At 42.6% G+C, this 11707-nt stretch overlaps 1 pseudogene; it reads right to left on the reverse strand.

The window, feature by feature from the left end:
• Positions 1 to 639: 639 nt before the first annotated feature.
• Positions 640 to 1373, reverse strand: LOC142443313 (geranylgeranyl pyrophosphate synthase pseudogene; annotated as a pseudogene).
• Positions 1374 to 11707: the final 10334 nt, after the last annotated feature.

Below are 11707 nucleotides of genomic sequence, written 5' to 3' on the forward strand. Positions count from 1 at the left end.
CTCCCAGAATTGACAGTCCTGTTGTTTTCTTCTCCAGATTGTTCATCTAGCCTATCTTATTTAGACAGACCTGCGGAGATAATAACAGCCACAAAAACAACACAGAGGAAAACAAAGCAACAAAAGAAAACAAAACAACAACAATAAAAACAATTACCACACCAAAAAAAAGCCTATCTATGTTCAAGGACTGTTTGTTGCCCTTTAGGAGTGTTTTCTGATCAAGTCTGATAGGGTGCTATGCCCTAGCACCAAAGTCTATTTTTGGTATTCCCTCCAGACTTTGTTGCTCTGGCCCCCTTGCTGGTCTGTTGTTTTGCCTCGGTGTGGTGGAGTCAGATAGGGCCGAATTCTAACACTGTGTCTCCAGTGTTGTCTCCTGTAGAGCTCTGTGTCAGTAAGGGATGCTATATCACATAGTGGGTCCTGCCATAGGGTCCTCTCTGTGGATTGGCTGCTGTGAGTGGGGATATTGTACTCAAGGCTTGCTGGGCCAGGGTGTGTTCCACTATCTTTTCCTAGTCCCTTCTTTCAGAGTATTCTGAATCTATTCAAAAGAACCTACATTTTCTTGCACTGAGTAAGGTGGTGTGGCTGGCACCCGAGGGTGGAGAATTGTATGAAGTAGGGCAGGGAGGTTCAGTATTTCTTAACATCTATGTTTTTGATTCTCTGATGCAAAATGTTCTGTACCTGGGTGCTTCCAGACCTTGACTAAATAGCATGAATTGTAGGAAACGAGAGTTTTCTTTCAGTTAGATCTTCAAAAAACTTTTGTTTTCACTATAGTTTTGGGAGTGTGCATTAGCATAATCATCCCTAATTTGGAAAAAGAGCCCACGTATATTACATAGAGGCTTTACGTCTTCTTTGTAATCAGAGAACAATTGCAAGAATCCTCCCGTTAAAGGGCCCACTGGTCCTTTGTGGGACCATGGCTTTATATTCCTCTTCAGTGGGACAAGGGCAATTGTCCCTCCAAGGGTAATTGTCTAGGTCTTGTTCCTGATGGAGTTCTAAAAGACGGTGGGTAAAATGTTTCCCTGTTTTCCTGTATCTGAGTGATCAAGGGTCAAGACTTTCCCCAAAGAAATAAAATATACATAAATAGCAAGTGTGACAAAAGGAATTTTATTGATACTGTGAGCCACTGTCAAGCCAGGTCTAAGTTCTCAGTTGTCTTTGTTATCATCAGTGAGCAAACTGGCTTTATGAGACACTTTGGTCACTTCACTAATAACCTGTAGTTTGTCTTCTGGAACTTTCAGTCAATGATTAAAAGCTTCAGAAAGCTTGATTTTTACTTGTTTACCTGGTAACTGAAGTAAGTTGGGTTCTAGAAGACTTCTTTGGATTCTTTCTTGAGCAGTCATCACTGTTTTATAATTTCAGAGCAGATGGTTTAAAGTGGCTATCATGGCTTGCTTGGTACGAGTCTGGAAGCGGCTGTGCTCAGGATTAAGTTCCCACTTCATAGCTTAGACCACAGTTCCCTCTGACCCCAATTTGACTCCCTGCCCTACTTCATGCAATTCTCCACGCTCAGGTGCCAGCCACACCACCTTACTCAGTGCAAGAAAATACATCATCCAGTCCCCAATGTAATTGTTCTTAATAAGTTACTTTATTTAAAACATATTTCTTATTGCAGTTGGTGTTTACTAATAATTCATTTATTTGGAAGGACAGGATCAAAATTATCCTACTTTGGAAATATATTAATTTCAAAACACATTTTCCACACTTTGTAACACAGAAAGCTGGGTTCCTGGATGCTGTCATTAGGAAAATATGTTTGAAATTCTTTACATTTTCAGGGCAAGTAAAATCTTTAATGCAGCTCTTCCAGACAATGTTTCTAACTCCCACAAATGACCTTTCCCTGCTTGGGTCTATTAGGAAGGTTTGGGGGCAATATTGATGGGGTTCACCTGAGTAATTCAGAATAGGATTCCCTAGAGAGGATCCCACTTTCTATAAAATGAACCACATGAAAAGCAGGAGGAAGGATGGCATTGCCCACAGGAGTCACGGATGGATGAAATTCTCCAGTCCTATGATCCCTGCACAGTGGACTCCCCGATCCAGATGACAGCTACTCCATCAGAGCCTGACTGTGGAACCGTGATGCACTTCCCAATCCACAGAGTAAATTAACATAACTGTTCTTGGGCAGGAGGCTTGCTTAATGGACTCAAGTGTCTCTCGGGGTTCCTTCAGAACTTTGGGCTCACTCACCCTGGAAACTGGTGCCGAGTGCCTCCCGGATGAGGCTTGCTGGAGTTGGGTGCCGCAAGGTGCTTGAACGGAATGCCTTCCGTTTGATATTTATAACAGAGTGGTATGCGCTTCCGGCATATATTAGCGACTTGACTGAACTTTACATGTCCTCATAAAGAACTCAGTGACATTTCCACTGGCACTACTCTTACTGGAGTTGCTCTGAAGGAGTTGCCACGGGTCATATAAAAAAGGAAGAACTTTATTGTGCCCACATGTGTCGCAGTGAGTCTGTATCCAGAAAATGAGCATTCACACCTGGGGTGTTGAGGACTTTCACAGGAAATGGGTCACTCACAGGAGGCTGTTGGGGATTGGCAGGCCAGTGGAGGACAGCAGCTAAAAAAGGCAGGTGAGGTTATATTAGTGGAGGGTGTGCTAGCAATGTCAGGGGCTTCCTTTGAGGCCTGTTGTCTCTGGAGCAATGAGTTGTCCCTGCCGCATTACAACTTGTCCATGAATTGTGCAGCTATTACAATGGATAGTAGAACCTAGATATGTTCAATAGTGAACAGTAAGATATTGTCCTATCCATAAGAGTTTAGGAAGTTAGTCTCTTCTGTATACAAGGAAAGAACGTTGTCCTTAGGTCACAGGGATACACAGAGCTCTCTCTCGCACTGGGGAAACTTTTCTCAAACCCAGGAGTGCAGGAGCATCTGAGTGGAGAGTGGCCATTTCTCCCGGGCAAGGCTTCCTTCCTCATGTGTGGCATTCACAGTGTCATTGGCTGTGCGCTACAATCCGTAGTGGTTCCCAACTGAGTATTTGCATCCTCTAGATAACCCCCAGCAGCACTTGAGGAGAAGCAATGGAAGCGCTGGGAGGTGATCATTTCCTCTGGATTTCCACCTCTCCTTACATGTGGTCCACTTCAATTTCCTCTCTGTCAGGACCAGGGAAACACAGGAACAACTGTATTCAAAGGCAGCTGATGTACAGAGTCCTCTCTACACAATGTTCTTGTATCACTTCCGAACCCCCACCTGCAAAAAACTCTTTCGGCCATGGAGAGAGGAGAGTTTTAAGCTTGGGCAGGTCAGTGCTGCTTTCAGTGAGGACTGGAGTTTGTGAGCAACGCAAGATCCTCCAAGAGGAGAACATGGTGTGGCTGTGTCTCCTTCTCTTCCCGGGCTGCAGTCACAGGTGAAATCGTCCCTGATTTTAGAGATCAGAACAAGGCACGGTAGGTCTGTCTGGAACTCACTGTGGTTTTCTTTGTTCCCAGGTGTTCTGTCCCAGGTGCAGCTGCAGGAGTCAGGGGCAGGACTGGTGAAGCCCTCACAGAACCTGTCACTCACCTGCACAGTCTGTGATTCTCCAACACCACCAGTGGTTACTGCTGGGAGTGGACCCGCCAGTGCACAGGGAAGGGGCTGCAGTGGACTGGGGAGATTTGTGCTAGTGGTAACACTTACTACAGCTCTTCCTTCAAGAGTAGCAACTCCATCTCTAGGGACACAGCCAGGAACCAATTCTCCCTGCAAGTGAATTCACTAACTGCTGAGGACACAGCTGTGCATTATTGTGCAAGAAACACAGGGAGGGGAAGTTAGTGTGAGCCCAGACACAGCCTACCCTGCAGTCTGACAAAGGCTCAGGCTGAAGGTTGTGCCCAGAGCCCAAGTGTCAGAGCTCATACCCAGGTGCGCGGAGCTGGTGTTAGGAGAAAAATCACACCAGCTCTGTGCTCTGCTTGCTGTTCTTATGTTTTCCCACTGCTCTGCTCTTCTTTTTCCCTCTATGAACAAACAGTGACCCATAGCCCTCTGCCCCCATCCTGCCTTCATAACTTCTATTTCAAACAAGCTAACAAACAAAAACAAAACTTTCTAATCTGTTTTCTTCACATATGGGGTCTTAAAGGATTGTTTCCAAACAAGCGGCCCTCTAAGTGAGATGTCAACTAAGCCTACATGGAGGAAGCACACCATCATCACTGAAGGATGGTAAACCATTTAATCTGAAGTTGAAGGAGGATCTAGTATCAAAGACTAAATTGTGATGGTTGAGAGTGGTAGCCCAAGATTCATTTGTCGAACTTCATAGGAAATAAGTCTCTGGAGAAGTCCCTCCATCTACAATTGAGGCATGGAGAAAAGTGGTTATCTAACAGAGAGCTTTGGAGAGATGAGTATAAAGGATCAAAAACGTCAATCTGGCTTGAACAGTTACAACATTGTCAGTAGATTCCGCCTGCTCTACTGATGAGGCTGACCCTTATCTGGTGTCCTACATTTTCTTTATTTTTGGTTCGTGGTATTTGCTTTGGTTTGTGCTTGTCCATATTAGAATGTATCTCAGAGGTGTTATGTCATTGGAGGTCACCTTCTTGAATTTGTGTTATATGTTTTTCCATTTTTTGTTATATGCATCCTATGATTGATGAACCCATAGAGACAGCAAGGAGAATAGGGTTTCAGGAGGAGGGGGTACAATGGTGGAGGGGGGTAAAGGGGAGACAATGTCAAGGAGGCCATGCACGAAAAGAATGTTTGGAAACCGTCATAGCAATTGTACAACTCTGCTGAATGTTTTAACTGTCGAATTATATGATATCTATCATATTATTATTATTATGTATAATAAAATAAAACCTGGCTTCTTCAATAGTGTACTTCTTAGTTGGGGCATCATTGAGCATTCTCATAATGCAGAACTCTGACAAACCCTTCCTCAGTCAGGTGATCAAGGTCAAATTAACACTGATAAGTTTGTGAAGGTGTATATACTGTCACAATAACATAGACAGTTTCCAATCAGGCTATTCTCCAAAACAAATCAACAACAACAACAAACAAAAAAAACACAAAATAAAACCTGACAAACACCGTCAGAGCTGTCAAGACAATTTTAAAAATAGAAAGGAATTTCTCAGAATTTTTCACAATAGAGAGCAAGCTAAAGGGGCATGATGACTAAATGTAATATGATGTCTTGTATGGAATCCTATGGCAGGGATAGTACCTTATGTAAGATTTAAGGAAATCCAAACAAATCATAGATTTTAATTCATAACAGTGTATCAATATTGGTGTTTGATGATTAATATGTGCCATTATAAAGCAAGGGAAAATCAGGAAAGGCTGGGAGGTAATGGTTTGGGGGAGATTATATAGGTATGTCTTTCTATTATCTTTACTGGTAAAATTAAAAATAAATTAATGAGTTTACATCTCTGCCATTGTATTAAACATGCAGAAACTGGTCCGAAGTCCATTCCCTCCCACTGATCCGCTGCCATGAAGTCATTTCTGTCTCAAACCAGTGGATGGGAGAGCAGTGCTTCCCTGCTTCTCTGAAAGGGTGTTTCCAAAAGAAGCAAAATGATACACTGTTCTCTTTAGGAGCAGCTGACAGATTTGAACCACAAACACATATAGTTACCACGCGCATGTTTGACCCGTTGCACCACCAGCAATCTTTGATGTAAATTTGACCTCATCCCTCCATCTTCCCAATAAACAGTTTGGTTCCTTCGTGGCAACTTTATAAAGTTCTCTTCAAATAACTCGAGTCACTCCAGGCAGTGTCATTCCAAGGGCACTTTCCCATGGATTCGGCGACATTATAATCTTCCAGAACCTCTTTTGCAAGCCTTCCAAGTCAACATTTCAAGTAGCCAGTGAAGCAGAGTTAATGATCCTGATTACATGATTGCCCAGTTGATAGGAATCTATGAAGAACTGATATGAACTAAGATGATATCCATTCAATATGTTGGTACATAAAATCTCGAGGGAAAATGTACATTTTTCAAAAGTAAATAATTGCAGTTTTAAAATGTGCTTTATTGTATTGGGTTACACATTTCACCATTAAGTTTGAATGAACCAGGAAAAGAAAGTTCTGGAATCTGTTCTTCTAGATCCTTTTGAATAAATTTCTCTCTCTACTATCTTCCCAGTAACTTACCAGGTGTTGGCAGATGTTGCTGTTGCCTCCACCTGCAACCCAGAGGTTTCTCACAGGCTGCAGCATCCAGCTCCTACAGCTGGGTTTGTGCCTTCTTCTAGAGAGAAATGTCCTCAGTCAAAGCTGCTCTGTACCATGGGCTGACCCAGTGTCCACAAGTTCCTCTTCTGGCTCAGGACAGGATGAGTTTGCAGGGGAAGGTATGAGAGCAGCAAGAGCCCTTGCTGTCTGTCCTGGTTGTTCATTGACACGTGTCCCCCATTCACTAAAAGACAGCTTCTTGAAGAACACAGAAATTTGGGCATCCCAAGGGCATCAGGACCTTTTACAGAGAGTTCTCATATGATAGGCACTCTTTCTGGGCACAGAAATCGATCAGAACCTTCACCCACAAACCCACGGCAATATTGCTGCTGTTGTTAGAAGTTGTCCATCAGTTCAGACTCATCTCCACCCTGTGTAGAGAATGAAACACTGCCCGAGCCTGTGCCATCCTCAAAATTGTTCTTGTTGTTGGAGCCACTGTGTCCATCATCTTCTCAAGGGTATCCTCCTTTCGCTGCCTCTCCACTTTACAAAGCATGAGGGCCTGCTGCAGAGACAAGTCTGTCAGATAACATGTCCAAAAGCCTCACCATGCTTTCCTCTGAAAAGAATTCTGGCTGTACTTCTTTGAAGATGAGTTTATGGATTCTTTTTTTAGGACATGGCACTTTAAATATTTTTAACCAACATCAAAATTCAAATGTGTCAATTCCATTCTGGTCTTCCATTTTCCATGTGCAACTTTAGCATGCATAGGAAGTCATTAAAAATGCTTGGCTTGGGTGGAGTGCATCTTTTTGGTCACAGGACCACTTGGTCCCCAGGAGTCATGAACCAGACTGCAGTTTCCCCAAGCAGCGTTGTGATAGCATACCTCTCCAAGACTGACTTCCCTCCCCTATCACAGTTTCTAGCACTCCACTCTTGTCCCCGCCTCACCATTCACAAACCTGCTGCCTCTCTGATCTACTCCAAGAACAACGGGTTCCTCCTCACCCCTGGATATTCATGTTCCCTTCTCCCTACATTTATTCCTCCTCACAGTCTTACCACGTTGACTTTCAACATGAGAGGCACTGGAAGAATCCTAACAGTAACACCTTCCCTGATTGCAGGTCCTAAGGTGAAGGACACAGAAAACAATGAAGTGCTCATTCCTGTACTTTGCGGAATCTAGTTCTGATTCACAGCAACCTGACACAGCCCTGCCCCCTGCCTCTTGCCACACCATAATGTGCTTTTTTTTCCCTCTTGGGTCACTCTTTTCACATCTCATCCTTAAGAATTTTTCAGGCCACTTTTTTTTCACAATGTGGCATCTCTCCTATACTCTGCACTGAGCATGCTGAGTCACATTTTACCATGAACATCTCAGCATGCAGTTCTGTGCTTCCTTTGGGAGATACGCCCTGCAGTTGCTTGTCCCAACTCAGCCTTCTCTGAAATGAAGAGGAGGCATCCATATAATGATCCTACACCATTCCGATGTTGCCTTGCAAAGGATCAGAAGCAAAGCCTGAGCTTCTGTCAATTAAAAAAGACAAATAAGCATATTTTGAAATGCTTCATTATATTTTTGGTACTTTTCCTGTCATTTCTCCTAAATCATGCATTTTAAAATGCTGGGTTTTCCTCTTATAGCTTATGAAGAAAGTTCTCCCCAATTTGTCCTTAATTATCTGTCCCCAAGACAAAGGAACTTGCATATGGATGGTGCAGTGTCAGACAGTGTTCTGTTGCTGTGAATAGGGTCACTGTGGGTCAGAACTGACTCAGTAGCACCTATCCACAACAACCACCACCACATGACTGTGAATTCCAATCTTGCCTTCATTCAGGACACAATGCTTTAGTGGGAAGAAGATATTTTAATTGCCCAATAATTTGGTCAACTTTCTGTCGGGATACCTATTGTATGGAGTAATCGTGTAGAAATTCAAACAGGTTTCAGGGTGATGACCAGGGCTCTATGAAAAAGTTGTAAGAAGATATAAAACTGCACTGTGAGAAAACGAAGTTGGGCCAAGTATTTATTTACTATTTTTTAAATCCTTCATGATTTTATATCTACCTATTTTTCAAGGATAGCAAGGGAGGTCCTGGGAATTTAATTTGGAAACTTTTGTTCATCTACCCTAAAACCCTGATTATGCCCCTTCCCAAATATTTTTGTTCCCAAATTTAAAAGGATATTAAGAAAGAACACACTGTGAGTTCCTCAAAGATATAAAAATGCACTTTTACATTTCTGTTTATAGTATTATTCCTATCAACCAGAGATATAAATTTACACACACATTTTGTGTGTAAAGAGAAAAATAAAATGGATTAATGTGTGATGACAATTTACTATAGAAAGTCACATAATTCATGATATTGTTATTATCATTGTGCCCTTCACACCTAAAACACTCAGATGTGTTCTAGGAACCGAGTCCTCAGATCTCAGAAGTCATGCAACTTCATTTAATGTTATGGATTAGGAGGTCATGCAAATCCATCCCTCCCTCTGCTGATGAAAGCCAATGCAGCTCCAACCCTGCAGCTCTGGAAGTGCTCCTGGATTCTCAGGAGTCCCAACTCAGTGATAAGGACAGAGCACAACACAGACAGCATGGAGTCTGTGCTGAAAGGGGTTTGTCCTTGTTGCTATTTTAAGAGGTGATTTTGTCAAGAACCAGTTTGTGTGCTTGGGTGTGAGTGAGAGACATGGTGAATATGTCTGATGGTTTTCCTGCTCAGACAGTGAGGTGCAGCTAGTGGAGTATGGAGGCGCCTTGGGGAAGTCTGAGGGGCCTCTGATACTCTCCTGCACTGCCTCTAGTTTTCCCTAAAGTAGCTAAATCATGATCTAGGTCCACCAGACTCTGGGAGGACCTACAGTCGGTCTCAATAACCAGTACCTGGGGTAGTGGTGGTACATAACACAAAGACTCTGTGAAGAGCCAATTCACTATCTCCAACGTCAATTCCTAGAACATGTTACACCTGCGCACGAACAGCCTGAATTTCCAGGACATGCCTTTGCATTACTGTACTACCATCACAGTGAGGAAAATTCAGATTCAGGATACAAGCCTCCCCTGCAGGGAGAAAACAGGACCCCAGGTGGCGCTCAAGACCCACAGAGCACAGGTCTCAGGTCCAGGAGCAGGTGCAGATGGAGATTTAGGACTACTTTCCTGTTGTGGTATTTATTGGTGTTCTTCTCCATCTCTTCATTTCCCTTAGAGAATCTCTCTATTTTAATACCTTGCAGTGCCTATCCCTGAAATGTTCTACGTTACAATAATTGTATTACAACAAGTAAACGTTCTGTACAAAAATTAGTCTGTTTGGTGTGGAGGAAAATTAGCCACGTGGTTCTCAGAATCAGGGTCCAGAAGATAGTCAAGGAAACTCAGAGCTCCAAATCTAATGAGATTTAGAGAAGTGGAGCGATTGGGTGCTGCCAAAGGTTAGATATTGAATTGGATCAGAAAGACTGGTTATTCAAACTCTCCAAATGGTGCCTGAAGAGAAAGACGGGGATGTGCTGCTAAAAGTACAGAGAGCAGAGGCTTCCATAGAATTCCTCGATTGTGACATTGAGTTCCAGTCTAGAGTTATGCAGCTGACTAGGTAGGGAACGAACCACATTAAAGCAGAATGTGCCTCCTTTCTTCAGTGGGAATTGTGCAGGTCAGACTCAGCACTCTCAGTCTCTTTCTGTCTTTATCTATTTTCTGTGCCTCTTGTTCAGCAAGATGACATGATTCAGGAATGTTTATGCTTCCCAACGCAAGTCTGTTCACATTCTCAATATGCCGTGTTCATGGAAAAGGATGCTCAATACCAAGAAAATGTCAAAACGACACAATTGTGATCCAAATGACAAATTAATCCATTAAAGAAATGGGGAAAATAGTTGCTCATTTTATATGGAGAATCCTAGGATAATCAAGGGACCCCAAAAGATTGAGACCAAGGTAGGGGCCCTCACACAGACTAACCTGAAAACTATTCCACAGCCACAGCAGTCAAAACAGCCTGATACTCGTACAATGAAAGGTATGTCGACCAATGGAACAGAATAGAAAAATAACAAATAATCCATCCACACAATAGACAACTGATCTTCACCAAAGGCCAAAGGGATTTTATAAGGGAGAGTGTGACATTCTCTTAAACAATGGGACCGGCACAATTGGATCGTCACCCTCAGAAGCATGAAAGACAACTGAAACCTCAGCTCATGTACAAATAGGTCGAACACAAGATGACCAAAGACCTAATGTCAATCCCAGAGCTATAGAGACCATCTATAAGGAAGCAGGGACACACTTAAGTGGCCCCATTGCAGGACGTTCATACACCGTCAAGCAGAGCAAAGGAAGCACACACAAAGAAGACAGCATAGATGAGGGTGACCTTCTAAAATCAGACATTTATGTGCATCAGGAGAGTAAAAAGGGAACTCAAGCAATGAATAAAAATCAAAAGGCTCTTGTAATTTTAAGCTGCAGAGTTGTATATTTATTTAATGTACAACAATAGACAACCAGGGAAAATATTATTGCATTTTCCTTGGACATATTTTGTATCATTTCCACCTTTCAGAATTTTGAGAGATACAGTGTACCTTGACTAAGTGATTGACCAAACCTAAACCAGGAGATGGGGGACCGCAAAACAAACACAGAAATCCGAGTCTAGAAGAGCTCAATGCGTTGCTTCTTTGGAGTGCAGGGAGCACTCAGGAGCTCATTGAGAACATGTGTAAAAAACCTGTTAGGAAAGTGATGTGCAGATGGATAATGTCATAAAAGTTGTCACTTAAGGAGACCCCTACTAACCACTGCTATGAAATTATCTTGAGACAATCATGGCAGTCAAATTCAGAGACGGATGTTACTTGAACTCCTTGAACTCTTGCGCAGCTACATCACGGTCTCAAGCTTAAATCAGTTAGGAAACCACCAAGAGCAGATAGTGAGATGGGAGTTCAGTAAAATGAACAGGATCAAGTGATGCTCTGCCAGTGTGCATATGAAAAGGGAACTGACTCAATGATCTCCAAACAAAAAATGCTAGAGTGTCCTGTGCTTGAACCCCTGGATTTTAGTGAAATGCATGTGTATTCGTTTCAAAGCATTTGCTTATTCCCTTCAGCAAATTCTGGCCCGAAGAAGTCCAGGTGACCAATACTGAGTGCTTGGATTTCCCTATTGAAATATATATATTAATTTGGAGATATAATGAGATCCTAATTCAGTAAATGAGTGGTGTCAAACCTTAGTCTGGGGAAAATATTTTAAACTTTGTTATTGAGGCAGATAACAAAAGAAATTCCATTTTTGTAAGCTGCTAAGTAACTTGCCCATTCCTCCCTCCCATCTCAGAAAGTTGATTGCTAATTGATTTTCTTGTTCTCCTTCCCCTTAGGGGAAATCCTCTGCTGGTGATTAATTTTAGCATGTACTTCCAT

The sequence above is a fragment of the Tenrec ecaudatus genome, chromosome 3, assembly GCF_050624435.1.
Source record: "Tenrec ecaudatus isolate mTenEca1 chromosome 3, mTenEca1.hap1, whole genome shotgun sequence".
Lineage (NCBI taxonomy): Eukaryota > Metazoa > Chordata > Mammalia > Afrosoricida > Tenrecidae > Tenrec > Tenrec ecaudatus.